Below are 16,433 nucleotides of genomic sequence, written 5' to 3' on the forward strand. Positions count from 1 at the left end.
ACTTGAAGGAGAAGCAAAGGATACAAATAGCCTTTAGAGTATGTGCTCCTCATGCCAGTGTCTACATGTGAACTAGCATCTGTTTTCATCTAATTCAGCTGAACATAAAGCCCTTAGGGTATAAGCATCCAGATGAATTAAAAAGTATGACTTTTCTGATGTTTGACACAAAGAGAGGCCTGAATCTAAGACAGCTTTGTAGGCTTTTATTTTCTATTTAACGTTTCTGGAATTGTCTCTGTTCAGTATCCTTCATCCTGCACTTTCTTTCTTCTATGCACTTCTCTTAATCTACTTTGAGAAAGCAAAATGTTGCAGAGATGCTTGCAACAGATAACACCAATTAAGAATCTTACCTTTCTTGAGATTTCATACACTGTCTTTGCTCAGATGACAAAATCTGAATAACCACTAATTTTTAACAGCCCTAATGAGAGACTTTCTATTGAGCTCATCCCATGAAGAGAGGGCTAGAGACAAAAGTAAATTAAAATAAAAATGGAGTGAAAATGAAAGAAGACAAGATATGATTTAAAATGGCAAAATATTTTAAAATCACTCCCTAATTTATTGTGAATTGCTTTTGCCTCATAAATTCCTTTTTTTTTTTTTGGCCTGTTCTACTTTGCATTTTTTGTGGCCTCCTGCAAGTTTGTTCAAAGTTCTGCAAAATATAATGCCATGGGATGGAGCTCCAAGCAGCTTCTTGAGTTCATTTCTTTAATAAATTTACCCAAAGCTCCAGCGTCACGTAGTTCCCTCTTAGCTAGGGTTGTGTTGCTGACATGAGATCCTGAATGATGACTGATGCATGTTTGTGCCGAACTCCACAATTTGCCTCAACTGGGTTCATGGCTTTGTTTATCGCTGCTCAAAATCAGATCAATATGCAGCTTACAGCTGTTGTATAAAAAGATATGCACTACGACCTCCTCTCTGTTTCTTGGCTCCAGGTTTTTATAATCCTCATAAAAATGACTTTAAAGCAATCTCTTTTCCAATCAACATTTGCTACATTCTCAAGAGTATATGGTCCTGTTAGAGTGCATAATCTACAGTTTCATAAGTCTCATATGCCGTTCTACTAAGGAAAGACAATTTTATCTCTTTTTCTTTTCCCTGTCTCCCCAGAGAGACAAAATATATATATATATATATATATATATATATTTATATATTATTTCAGGCTCTCACCTCATGGAAGGTCATATCTACAGACTGTCTTCTACAATGGTTCATTGCTGAAAATAGGCAAAAAATGATGCTGGTACAAAGAAAACATGACTGTTTTTCTGTATTAATGACTTTATTTTTTCCTCTTTTCACTTTTCTACAATGTGAGAATCAATTTCCTTGGTATATTTATTGGAGTTGCAAATTTTGGTGCTGCAATTGCAACCTAAATAAGTTGTCTTGTAAGAAGATACCTAATATTCTATACAGAGACTGTTAATTGAAAGAATAAACACAATTTCATGTGCAATTATTCATGAGAGATAAGGACAAGACATGGTACAGGAAGGTGCTTTTTTTTTTTTTTTTTAAATAGCTGACAATCAAAATGGGACTTGCTGTGAATTTCAGGCACCATATCCCTGCTGTCAGTATTTGTACAGACCCTACTTTCCCAAGAGCTACTGCACACCACACATATCAGTGCAAAGCAGTGGACTTTGTAATAACATGAGACCCCAGGTCTGCTATTCAGGATGGCAATTTTCCAGCTTACATCACTAACAAGGCAAATTGGAAACAGACAGATTTATTTATGTGGGTTAGTAAAGACTTCTTATAGCTTTCCCACAGGAACAGCTTTCGAGATAGCTGCCAAATGAAAATTGAATGCCATGATACCATGTTTATTTATGCATCTGTTATCACTGCTCTTATTTACATGATCCTGGTAAGTTTTTGTGTGTTATATGGTGCAGACACATTTTTATTGCACGTTTGAAGCATTAAGTTCATATTGATGTAGCTAAGTGGTAAAAAAGCCTTCTGTTCAGCCTTTTTGAGCAGAATATGTGTGTTCACACGTTTCCCTCAGGTGATGATAGTTCACACAACTTCAGAAGCTCCGGGTGCTCTTCTACTCCCATTTCAGAGAGCATTTCCATGAAATCCCATTCTGAGACCCACTCATATCTACAACCATATTTCAGCTCCAAATGGTGACAAGACAGTGAAGGAGAGTGAGATATCAAAGCTAACATGTCAATACCTGCATATATTTTACGATGAAAATTTAAAAACCCTTTGAAAGATATTATGTCATAAAGACAGGGCAGAAAAAAATCTAGGAAGGAAATTAATGCCAGCTAAGAGACTTATTAGCTCAGATACTGCAATATATGAATGCATCTATGGTTAGGTTATAGCAGTTCATGCATTTACTGATTCCACAGAGCACTAAGCACATGACTTCGTTCCCCTGAAGGGGTGGATATCCCTTAAATATCCATAGGTTATATAGTCTAGTGAAACAGAGGCTGAGGATGGACATGGCTGCTCTGTTAAAATACATCAATGTGTTAGATATCATGAGAAGAAATATTTATGTAAAAGTGGAAAGTGGGAACAAGTTGAAACACACAGATACATAGTCATGAAGTGGGTTTCTCTCTGGCCTTTTGAAAGAGGCAAGGCAGTCCATTTGAAGATAAAGATATATCCGATTATACTAGATTTATTTATTTATTTATTTATTTATTTATTTTGTGGAAAACAGGAAGCAGACTTGACAGCCTCATAGATCCTTTCCATACTGATGTTTTTAGATGGTTCTAGTGCAGCTAATTAATTTTCTCTGTCTCTCCAGCATTATTTTTTTATCTTGTGCTCTAAATTATTTCTTGTAGTTTAGTGAGAAAATATCATGACTCGGTTAAGGGAGGTTTATTTTGGACAAATGAAGTTAACAGCAGTATTGCAGTGGTTAAAAACAAAACAAAACAAACAAACAAAAAAAAAAAACAAACCACGTTTTGGCTGCTATACATAAGAGAGTGAAAAAAAAGAAAATAAAAGTCTACAGACTGTCATAGAATCATAGAATTATAGAATTACAGAATATCCCGAGTTGGAAGGGACCCATAAGGATCATTGAGTCCAACTCCTGGCTCCACACAGGTCTACCCAAAAATTCAGACCATATGACTAAGAGCACAGTCCCAATGTTTCTTAAACTCCAACACGCTTGGTGCTGTGACTACACCCCTGGGGAGCCTGTTCCAGTGCGTGACAACTCTCTCAGTGAAGAACCTCTTCCTGATAGGGCAGACACTTTGTCTCAGTGACAGGATGCTGTTGAACAGGTGATATTGCCAGCAGAGTAGGAACTGGCATGGATGCAGGAGGTCAGTGTACCTCTGCATGGCACATGAAGAAAAGGCACTTGAAAAGCACAACATTTCATGGGAAAGGAATCTGAGATTCTCAACAAGTTTGTAGATGACACTAAGCTGAGTGGTGCAGTTGATACAACAGAAGGAAGGGATGCCATCCAAAGGGACCCGGGCAAGCTAGAAAACTGGGCCCACGGGAAGCTAATGAGGTTGAACAAATCTAAGTTGAAGGTGCTGCACCTGGGTCAGAGCAATCCCCAACACGAGGACAGACTGGGAGAAGAACTCATTGAGAGCAGCCCTGCAGAGAAGGACTTGGGGGTTCTGGTGGATGAAATGCTCGACACAAGCCAGCAGTGTGTGTGCTTGCAGCCCAGAAGGCCAATTGCCTCCTGGGCTGCATCAACAGAGGGGTGGCCAGCAGGGTGAGGGAGGTGGTTGTCCCACTCTACAAGTGGGACTCTAGTGGGGTCCTTGTGAGGGCTCACTTCGAGTACTGTGTCCAGGTCTGGAGAGCCCACAGCACAAGAAGGATGTTGATCTGTTAGAATGGGTCCAGAAGAGGGCCATGAAGATGATCAAGGGACTAGAACACCTCTCCTATAAAGAAAGGCTGAGAGGGCTGGGGACATTCAGCCTGGAGAAGGGAAGGCTCTGGGGAGACCTTGTTGCAGCTTTTTGGTACTTAGAGGGGGCTCATAAAAAAAGAAGTAGAGAAACTATTTGGTCCAGCACACAACAGGATGAGGGACAATGGTTTTAAACTTAAAGAGGGGAGATTTAGTTTAGAGATTAGGAGGGAATTCTTCCCTCAGAGGGTGGTGAGGCACTGGAACAGGTTGCCCAGAGAAGCTGTGGATGCCCCACCCATGAAAGTGTTCAGGACCAACCTGATCTACTGGGTGGCATCCCTGCCAATGGCAAGGGGTTGGAAATAGGTGATCTTTAAGGTCCCTTCCAACCCAAGCCATTCTATGATTCTATGATTTTTTATTTTTATTTTTTTTATTTTAATCCACTCTCCAATCAATGTAAAAAAGCAAAGATGTCCTCAGGGAAGAATTTAGGAATCCAGGGATGAATCCAACAGAAATGAAGAATGCTCCAGCTGGGTTTGTTCAGGTGGGACCCGCAATCTTGTACCAATGCAAGCAAAATTTGGTTTCTCTGCTGTGGTCTCCAGTGCAGTAAGGAATTAACAGGACTAACTAGCTCAGTGATGTTCATATGGTTATGATGGCAATGCTGTTATGAGAACCATGACAGGTATCTGCACTACTCTTCACTGCACTGTGTAAAGTGACTGCTAGCTTCTGAATCACCAGCAGGTGTGGGCCACTCACTGCTTAGGTTGGCATGGTTTGGACAGATGCAGAAGCAGAGCCACAGACCAGTAGAGAGACTTCCCATCAAACATATATCTAAGATCCTGTTTGGAAACCTTCTGACACTGGTGGATATGGAGCAAGGGTCTCTGATTCATGCAATTTGATATTACAGCCAAAGTCCTGACAAGCCTTTCTTTGGACAAACGTCTTGTTTTTTAAAGCATACTCAGCTGCTTTTAGCTCAATGGACTTGGTAGCACTGAATCCAACAGAGGCTTGGGTCTGTAAGGTGCTTCTGGAGAAGAACATCAATTGTTATAAGTGACATGAGCTCACCATGCTCTGTTGGGCTGCATCATTTTTAATTAGCAGCTGGAGTCATGCACAATCATCAACAGTACATCTGACTAATTTATAGAAAATTCCTCTTAATGGAAATGTATGACTGAAGCATATAATTAGGTTTAGTGCCCATTTTAGCTGTACTGCAAATGAAAGTACTAGGAGAAAAGCTATATGTGCAGAGACAGCAAAAGAAAATGTAATCTCCTGCTGATCAGATGGGATTTAGCAATCTCTGGTAGTTTTTTACCAGCTTTTACTTCTCAGCCACTAAACTGGAGCAGTACTCTCACTTATTATAGGGAATAGCATATGTCTTTCTGACAGTCCTCTCTCTTCACAAGATCAACAGAAAGAAAGTATTATTCCTCACAGTAATTGGAAGTCTTGGAAACCTTGTCCTTGATGGATAATCAAAGCTGCTGATGCAGATAACAGAACTTTCAGGCAGAATTTTAACACTTATTTTTTGATAGCCCAGTATAATCAGGTGTGAAGTAATGGAGAAATAAGCTCAAGCAGTTCTTAACACATACAAACACTATACTATTTTCACACAGATAAAAGATGGCTTACCTTCTGCTCTAGTGGTGAAAATATTCTAGATCCAATAGGCTGCTAATGATGAATGTACAGTGAGAATTGAAAATTTCAGATTAAATCTATCCAGCTCCATGAACTTTTGAAACGGTTACTTTTCTCCAGTAGTTCTGCACCTGTATATATAGGGATATATAAAATAGAAACATTCATGACAAAAGTATTAATTGAAACACACATTATAAAGCCTTGGGAATGAGAGAAAGCATCAATCCAAGAAAACTGCATCAATCAGATGAAAGAAAATCAGGGTCTTTAGTAAACACCTCAGTGACACGCTAACTAAGATATTTAATTCATTCTTTTTTTTTTTTTTTTTTTTTTTTTTTGCCTTGATGCCTTGGTGTCAGGCTTGGAATTGCATTGAGAAATACCAAATATTTTGGATAAATGATTTTTTTTTTCTTTTTTGGACAGGATGGAGTCAGGTTAAGAAAAAAAAAAAAGAAGAAGAAACATGTTGAAGAAGAAAAATTTTGTAACCTCTAGAAAGAATAATGTGTGTCTTCAAATCAGCTTTCTGTAACCTCTAGAAAGAATAATGTGTGTCTTCAAATCAGCTTTCTAGAACGAGCAGGATTCCCAGCTTTGCTTTCTTCATGGCTAGAGAGCTAACAAACCTAATTTACAGCTTTTTTTTTCCATTCCCAATGGAGGCTGTGGCTGGTAAAAAAAGCCAGGCTGTATATGCTCGTTGGCCATAAACTGATTACTAGACAATATTTTCTGTGTTGAGAATTAGTTTCAAATGGATTAACTCACTCTGTGTGCCAAGACTTTATTTTGTGAGATTGTGATTTCAGGGTAGCTAACAACCACAGCCACAGACACTTTACTTTGACAGTTAAAAATAAACTAAAAGCAATGGATAGCTTAGAAAACTGCCTAACATCTGTTTGTTTGAGTTTGATTTATTAGCCCTTTTACAACTCATAACTGTGTTCATTTTCCCCAGCATCCCCTCAGCAGTCCACAGCTTGACTGCTCAGGCTCACACAGACTAAGTCCTGCACACTAGTGATGTTATTCCCCATTGCCTCAGAGATGAGTGGGTGTGCAGTGAGGCCCATAAGGAGAGAAGACCAGAGGATTATCTCATCTTGGCTACATCACGGGGTAAGGGATGTGGGCTTCCAGCTCCTCCTCATTTCACCTGCCCCATGGGGCAGTGGGTTGCTCACACCATCAGTCCCATCTGACTTGATGACACCTCTTTTTTGCTAGAGACAGTGTCACCAGCTTTAGCTGGTCACTTTTTTCTCAGCTATGGTATTAAAAGATCCTGGAACAAGGTAGGGTGCTGGTGACAGTCTTTTACCGATGGCCCCCGTGGGGGCTTTGCAGCAATGGTGATGGATAATCTATGGATAATCTCCAGGCATTGCTGCAAGTGAGCACACATGCTCACACGTGCTGAGAGCAGGTTCTGGTGCATTGATCCAATGACAACGAGTGCAGGTATCTACCAGGCCTCAGAGAAGAAGTATTCAGTGCACATCACCCAGACTGCATTTTAAAATTAAAATTGCAGCCCTTCTAATTAGGCTGATAGGGCTCAAAATGTCAGTAGGTACCCAGGAGACTTTTTGAGACTGAAGACAAACAGAAAATAGATTTAAGAAGAGTGTTTTCAGTCCCTTCATCTGAATTAGACGAGTGACTAGGAAAGGTTTCAAGACAAAGTGTCAATGATGTAACCACTATTGTATAGGTCAGCGCAACAACACACTAATACCCTTAAATCCAGATACACTTAATCAATTGCATATATTCCAGGCACTGATTAATTTTTTATTTTTTTTTTATCTGCAAGAGGTTGCAAGATATCTTTTGACTGGAAATTAACTTTAAACATTTTTGCAAATCCATTGTTGTTCATAAACTTGGAGAAAAAAGACTTACCTAAGGGGAACACATGTTGTTTTTTTGAAAATTAAGATATAAATAACAATGTTTTTACTAGTGTCAGCTAAGTTGTCTTTTTTTTTTCTTTTTTTTTAATCTACCTTAAGGTTTTGAAAGTTCCCCTTACAATATGACCCAGAAGCAAAGGCAATTATGTGCATAATATCTCAGTACGGCACCATGAGTTACTTCAGTCTGGGTTTCTGAATGTATTTTGCACCTACAGATGCAGAGGTGCTTTGTGTGATTTACAAAAGTGTCTGCAGGTAGCCAAAAAAGATGGGTGTCAAAAGGTCACCTGTTAAGAAACCAGACTTGCTTCACTTTCCACACACATGTGACTGAAATAATTCTGACCTGTATCTCACAGGACTGGAAAGTTCTCTCAAGGTATAAGCATTAAACAAACAAACAAAAAATCTTTATAGGTTTCACTGCAGAGAAAGCACTTATGCAGCTGTCAAAATTTCCCACTTCTAAATGTCCAAATTTAACAAAACTGTGTTTCAGGTCTCAACAGCTGGGAGTTGGTGGAAAACAGAAAGATATGTACAAAATAAATCTGACCACGCTGAAAAAAAACCCATCGTGTTCCCAATCTCCCCAAACAATAGTTAAACAGTTTTAGTAAGATTATGGAAAAAATGTGTTCCCATGATTGTAATTATTCTTACTCATCATATAAACACGTTTTGGAATTGCTTATATTCGGCATGGATTATAATGAAATCCTGACTACTTAATTCGAAGCTGCATTTTTTTGCTTCATCTCAAATTGCAGCCTGTAAACAGCCACAAGGCTCACACTTCCATGCTGAGTAAAATGCTGCCATCTTTTGGTTGTACTCAACAGAATCAAGTACAGAAGACATACAAAATATTATCTTCACAAAGATAAGCAGCAGTCGCTGACTCTGTGGTAGTTTCTCCTAAGATCTGTAGTCATAGGCTCTAACCCTGTTATTCTTGTCCTCAGTAATGGACTGTCACTCCATAGGTACTGCACAAATGCTGCCCAAAAAGAGACCCTAGCCCTAACCCTCTCCCCAAAGGAAACAACAAAACAAAAAAACAAACCCCACAAACAAATAATAACAACATCAAGAGATAAAAGGGGAGAGACAGACAGACAGATGAGGAAGCACAGTGACCCTGTGAAGCAAGCATAGTGAGATAACAGGCAGTGATTTCAGTACACCTGCAGGGTTGAGTAAAGGATTCTAGACATCAAAGGAGTTTGCTCAGTTCTAAAAATAAGCCATATAGATCTTGCTTTCTCATGTTTGTTATTAAAAAGAAAAAAAAAAAGATAGGCGCACAATAAACAAGTGGTGGAAGAAGCATAGATCATTGTGATAGGGACCATTCCGAGGAAGGTATAACTTGAAATTCTCAACCAGTGTTAGAAAATATTTTTTCCAGGTCATTACTGGTTTCCTTTACAGGTAAAGCAAGACTAGCACAGGCACGGGCCTTCCCCTAGAAATAGATTTCCCTGAACAGAGATTCTTTTCCCCTCCTGAAGACATCAGGAATACCAAGCAAGGTGACCTCTAAAGACAGCTGTCTGCTCAGGCAATTCCTAGGGGCTGCTTCCATGGCTGTAGTCACTCATGTGCACCTGTGCTTGTAGAGTACATGATTTGTGGTTTAACACCTTTCTTGTTTCACAAAATTACCTTCTGCTACTTTAATTTAAGTGATGTGATAATGCCTTTAAAAGGAGATTCCATCTAATGACAGAAAACCCTGTCATATATATACCCAAGCAGAAATACTTAGGTGTTTTTCCTCTCTATTCATTTTAGAATTCAACATTTTTGCCTTTTATATTAAGTACGGCCCTGGGCCCTTTCCCTTTTTGAATGTACCCAAATGACATCTCTCACTAGCAGAGATTTGCAGCATGTTAGAGCAAAAATATTGTTGTGCTTGAAACACAGCAATCCTTAAATCCACCTGGAGATCAAGCACCGCCCTTTAAATATTTGCCATCCTTTTACAGACTAATGAATAGAAAAAAAAAAAAAAGAAAAAAGTGCCTGTTCTCTTGCTAAAATGTCATTGCTGATTGTATGCTCAGTGGTAGTTAATGCCTGCCCAGCCCAGCACATAAATATTTCTCAGCTTTTCTTTTACATTGTAATACTGTCCAGGGACTTACTCTGTCAAACAAACAAACAAACAAACAAAATAAAGCTTATGCTCTGCCAGGATATTGCTTATTAATTTGAGGATTATTCCTTCATACCAAAAAAAACTGTATTTGAGGCTACTGTAGAATTCCGCTTGCTAATGATATTAGTTAGCTTGGGTTGTGTGTACTGGGCATTTGAAAATTGATGCTGATTGCCCTCCTGTGAGCTTTCAAAGATATTATATGATGGATTGGTATTTTTGAGACAAACTCAAAACAACAGCCACCTAGAAAATATACTGATATCAAATAAATGAACTGGTGACACAGGTACTATTCCACAGGTCTATGTTTGTCTTATCTTTTTATCAAACTACTAATCTTAATTGTAAAGACTAAAGCTTTACTTTCCCACCCCTGAATCCGTAAGTCAGAGTCAGACTGTGCTTGCTCAGCCCATGGGAGTAGTTTTATCCAAGGAAAGACCTATTTCAGGGGGAATTAGCTACTTGTGTGTGCTTCCACGTGTGCTTCCACGTTTCCATCACAAGTGAGACACAAAATAACAGTATTAGCAAAGCTGACTTTCAGAAAGCACAAGTGCCTGAGTACCCATTTAAAGCTGGAAGCTAGGATCATAACTATGGACTAGGAGAGGAACTTGTTCCTGAGGATACATCTTGAAACATTGGAGAGATCTTGCTGCCCCATTTTCTGGCACATACCAGTTCAATGAAAGTGTGCCCTAGCCTCCCGCTGATTCAATGGGGAGGGAAGTGTAGAAATCTTGTGCATTTGTAATTTTCAAACATATCTCCCTAAAGCAAACTTCTGCATAATAAAACTAAATACCTCAGTGCACTTGCACTACAGAATTAGAGCCTGCTCACACCAGTCATCACCCCAGTCTTCAGCCAGCATTTACCACCTAGGTATTCATGCATCAGCCAACCAATTTTACTTGCTGGCTGCTGTTAAAGTTAGGACATGCACACAGCAGTCATTTGACTGAGATGCCTGTTCTTGTTTTCCATAGGTGGTAATGCTAACTATAGAGCCTGACAAGCATTGGGCAAATCAGTTTTTGCAGCATTTGAATGCTGATCCCCTTATTCAATTACATTTTTGGCCAGGGTTGTCATAATGTCTTCATAGTGTTCTCTTGGGGATTTGTAATCACCAATGCCAAGAAAAAACAGCTGTCATCTTGCTAAAAAATCTACTTAATTTTGTAAGAATCCCAGCTCTTTTATGACATGGCTGCTCTTGTTGGCAGCATGTAGTACATCTGCTGTAAAATCTTGTTCTATGGTTAGGTCTAAAATAGGAAATAGAAAGCAAATATGTATTTTACAAATGATTCCTAGTTATAACATGCTTCTGAATTGGTAACACTCTGTAATCCCTATAATACTCAAAACTTCATTATTCACAATTTTGTTTTCTGCAATGTAAGCTCAAGTCATAGCTTAGGTAAGTCTGAATGGCAGATGTGAAGTGTACAGGCAAATATCGATGGGCATTTTGTGTCAAAGGCTCATTTGATGGATGCATACATTGTTATGGAGAATGTTATGGTTAGTATTTGTAGGTATAAAATAAAATTGTGGGAGCCTATAGATTCCTAATTTTGGAGTCTAAGGAATGAGAGTTCTCTAAATTTTGGATAGAAAAAAAAAAAAAAAAAGCATGCTCAGCTTTGAATTTTAATTAAATTAAAATTGAGACATTATCAGTTCCACTGATCATCATGTCTTCACAGACCATCTACACAGACATTGTCTACTGGAGGTTCAAAGACTAGTAATTTAGAAGTACAGGAAATGTTGCTTTTCCTGAATGGTGAAAAATATCATGGAACTGGTATTTTTGTGGGACATCATATGATATATTTTTCTGATAGAAACATTCTGAGAATGAAACAATCTTCCTCCTCCATGTTCAAAGAAAATTTTCAGTAGATTTACTTTTAATTAAACTTAATTGAAAGCTTAGCCTGAAAATCAAATCCACATTTTATTCCCACTCCATCATGATAGACTTTGAAAATGTGAAATTTTACCTGAAGATGTGTTACACAGAAGCACAAAACAAGTGAAAATTAGGTAGAGACACAAGGGAAAACAGTGGAGTTAAAGCAGTAGAGAGACATATGAGAGAAACATTATCCATCTTACAGCTATATTTTTGACAAACATGGAATGTTTCCAACTAGGACACAACATATTTTCTAATAAAGAAGCGTTCTGCTGGAAGGATTTGTGAGCAAAGAAGAAAAAGGGTCTCCTTTTTCAATAATGATTGGCTGGAGTGCTAAGTACATGGGTTGGAAGTAATCAGAATAATGACAACAGTGGAGTTGGAAGTACTTTTTAAAAATTAAAATTAAAAATAATATAAATAAATAAAATTAAAAATGAAAAATATAGCATGTAAGAAAAAAGTTGTATCTCCACACCAATTTCATTCCTGATCATGAAAACAACCCTTTATATCACTGAAAACTCAAGCAATGATAACAGCTGGTAAATTCTTAGGGATAGATCCCTAAACCTTTGTGCCCTTGTTCCCACCTATTATATAAGTACCACTCAGTGATGGTGTTGACATACATCAGCCTGTCTATCAGCTGATCACCGTTTGCCTGGTTGTCCAGTTCAGGGACTTAGATGTGGCAATTTGGGACAAGCAACTGATTTAAAAGCTCAGTTTTCCTCTAAAACCAAGGTATAGGAGAAAGCAGAAGATCTGTGGGCTCTCACACTTAAAGCATGCTCCTGTAAGATGCACCTGACAGCTGTTGAGAAATAATGGAGCTGGATTTAAGAGCATTAGCACAGGTAGCCTTGGCAGAGAAACTGTGATAGCAAGTATTTCAGGGTTTATACATGCTTTCAGGTCCAGATGGCTGATGACCAAGACAGTATCACCTACAAAAAGCTATTACACAGGACAGCTAGCATGACAGGAACAGAAACAGGTGTCCACAGCTTACAACCAAACTTCCCACTGTAGTTATAGACATAACCTTCTAGCTACCAGATAACCTCCACACTACTAAACAAATTTTGACTGATGTCAATTTATAAGACATATGATTTCATCCATGATTCTTTTCTTCACCTTAGTCCATACTTGTTTAGTACATCTAATTCTGATCTTGATGGCTTCTGCAGATGCCTCCTTCCTACTGCTGAAAACAGGTTGTTGGTTGTAGGAAAGCATAAGTCTCACAGCTGGTATGAAATGTAACAGCTTTCAAAATTCATCTTTGATTCAAAAGAAGAGTTAAATGGTTGTTAAGAAAAGTTAAGTGCAGCACTTTGGCAAGAACACAATTAGATATATCAAATAGTTCCCTAACTTTCTCCTGTGGCAGATCTGACATTTCTGTGCATTGGTAGCCTGGATTGATAAATTACCCAGTACTTTCAATTAATATTCAGTTAAAAAAAAAAAAGGGGGAAAAAAAAAAAAAGCAAACTACTTTATCCATCTACCAAATCCAAATTACAAAGAAGCTCTAAGTGGCATCCAGTTGTCACAGCCACTGATGGGTGGCAAGATTTGGCAAAGTAAGAGAAAAAATAGCTCTTAGCCTTCATCATCTCAAGAGTAGGACTCAGAATAAGAATCAGGAAGCTCACTAGTTTGTTCCCTTCTCATTGCCCAAGAGAAAAATTTCCTTAAAAAACCATCAGGTCAGAAAATTATGCAAGGATTAAGAGCTCTGGGTCTGTGCCTTACCCTTTTGCATACCACAATTTTGATAAGGTAAATGCCTGGAAAAATCTTGCAACAGACCTTTTCTGAAGCAATGTCAAGGCACATGCAGGACAAGGAGGTGATCCAAGAAAGCCAGCATGGTTTCACTAAGGGCAAAGCATGCTTGACCAGTCTGGTGGCTTTCTATGATTGAGTGACTGCATCAGTTGACAAAGGAAGGCCAAACAATATCATCTACCTGTACTTCTGTAGGGCCTTGGAAACAGTCCAATGTGACATCCTGATCTTCAAAATGGAGAGATATGCATTTTGAAGGGTGGACCATTCAGTGGATAAAGAATTAGCTTGAAGGCAGAACAGAGAGACTTATGGACAATGGCACCATATCCAGGTGGAGGCTGGTGATGAGTGGTGTATCTCAGGGGTCCGTCCTGGGATTAGTACAGTTTAATACCTTTATCAATGATATAGACAAACAGATTGAGTGCACCCTCAGCAGGTTTGTAGATGACACCAAGCTGAGTGGTGATGTCGATACAACAGAAGGAAGGGATGCCATCCAAAGGGACCCGGGCAAACTAGAAAACTGGGCCCATGGGAACCTAATGAGGTTGAACAAATCTAAGTTGAAGGTGCTGCACCTGGGTCAGAGCAATCCCCAACACGAGGAAAGACTGAAAGAAGAACTCATTGAGAGCGGCCCTGCAGAGAAGGACTTGGGGGTTCTGGTGGATGAAATGCTCGACACAAGCCAGCAGTGTGTGTGCTTGCAGCCCAGAAGGCCAATTGCCTCCTGGGCTGCATCAACAGAGGGGTGGCCAGCAGGGTGAGGGAGGTGATTGTTGCCTTCTACTCTGCCCTCATGAGGCCCCGCTTGGAGTGCTGCGTCCAGGTCTGGGGTCCTGAGCACAAGAAAGATATGGATCTGTTAGAGAGGGTCCAGAAGAGGGCCATGAATATGATGAAGGGGATGGAGAACCTGTGCTATGAAGAAAGGCTGAGAGGGCTGGAGTTGTTCAGCCTGGAGAAGAGAAGGCTCTGGGGAGACGTCGTTTCAGCCTTTCAATTCTTAAAGGGGGCTCATAAAAAAGATGAAGAGCAACTTTTTGCTCAGGCACACAAAAACAGGACAAGGGGAATGGTTTTAAACTAAAAGAGGGATATTTAGATTAGATATTAGGAAGAAATTATTCACTGAGAGGGTGGTGCAGCACTGGCACAGATTGCCCAGAGAAGCTGTGGATATCCCGTCCCTGGAGATGTTCAAGGCCAAGTTGGATGGGACTTTGGGAAACTGATCTAATGGGTGGCATTCCTGCCTATTGTGGGGGAGTTGGAATTAAATGATCTTAAAGATCATTTCCAACCCAAGAATTTCTATGCTTCTACAATTCTGTGAGGGAGTCTTTATTCCCCGTTCTGTGCAGATTTCTATATGACATGTAATCCTATATGTATGACTGTACCTTATAATAAGATAGGAAGTTTTACCACATATACACACTTTGCTTCTCTCCTTCCTGGCAGTATGTGATGGAAAAGGGAACATGCTAAGGGACAGAGTGCATTTCATATTTTTGTTAATAAATATGTATCACCTATCAGCTGGGACAGTTGTGTTATATACTTTTTCTGTACTGTACCTAACTAAATAAATTTTGGATGATGCCCTGGGCAACCTGATCTAGTGGGTGGCATCCCTGCCCATTTCAGGGGGGTTGGAACTAAATAATCTTTATGGTCTTTTCCAACCCTAGCTGTACTATGATTCTGTGAAAACCCATGGAGGTGCAAGAGAGACTGATATCAAACTCTGGTAAGTATGTATGGTAAATGAGAAATTTTGGTTGGTAGTATGGATTGCTGAAGGAGCAATAGAGTCTGTTAGGGAAGCTGTTTAGGGACAGTATTAATTACTGGGTACACAGTGAAGAGAGAGGCTTGAAGAAGCTAAATATGGAACATTGAGCATCACAAATATTTCCTTTCTCTGTTGCTTGTACGCACACACAGGCACACAACTACCTCCAGACAGGCAACAGGAGCTGAGGGCTCAAATAACACAGCCTTTGTTTAAAAAGCGGTGGGTCTGATAGAGTGTGGAAGGAGAAAGAAATACCTGTAATCCATTCTTCTAAGGAGTGAACTGGCAATGCAACAGGATGGAGAACATCTCCAAGGGATTTTCATTTGAGAAAGGCTCTGCCAACAAAATGCGTATATATAAGGGTATTTGACTTACCTTCCGTAATCCTTTGACCATTTTACTCCATCTGTCTTCCTAGGATCTATTGGTAAGTCCTTGGCTACCAAAGGAAAAGAGAGAGACGGTTGCCACAAATAGTTCGGAGGATGAAACTAGTGCCATATGCCCAGGACTGGCCGTGCAGCTTTTCCAAACCCTGGTTTGGCTCTGGTCAGCTCCAATCATTCTGAACAACAGTGAATGACAGAAACACACTTCACCCAGGAGGAACAAGAAAATGAGCTAACTCCCATCTTGCATAAGAGCAAGGGAAGTTGGATAAAGCCCAAATAACAAAGTGAGCTTCCTCCATAGATTCCACTCCGCCTTTTTTAAACAAACAGTTCCTTCTTCTGCCTTGGTTTCCTTTTTACTGGGACAAGGGAGGATGTTCCTTGTACATCCCCCAGTACAACAGTGAAATGAGACACAGATGTTTGTGTTCCCTGAAGTCTCATGTCTTCTGAAGGTGCTGCTAACTTTGTGTCTGCATTTCTGAAAGCATTCCTGTTGCTCTTCCCTTACCTGCTGATGGCAGAAGATGCTGGACGTAAGTTGTAACTATTGAATAGAAAAGGCATAAGTTGTAACTATTGAATAGAAAAGGCTTACAATCCTCTTCAATAATTTCAAGATAACCTGAAGCTAGTATTTATTAAAGTACCAAGCTAGAGAACAAGTGGTTTAAATTTACCGTAACCTTCAGAAGGAAAGTTACTGGATAGAGAAAAATTCTCATCCTGATAAATCTGCATCTCCGATGTGCTGTGTGGTGCCCCTGAAGTTGGACAATCCTTGCCACCCTA

Source organism: Anser cygnoides, chromosome 1 (assembly GCF_040182565.1).
Source record: "Anser cygnoides isolate HZ-2024a breed goose chromosome 1, Taihu_goose_T2T_genome, whole genome shotgun sequence".
Lineage (NCBI taxonomy): Eukaryota > Metazoa > Chordata > Aves > Anseriformes > Anatidae > Anser > Anser cygnoides.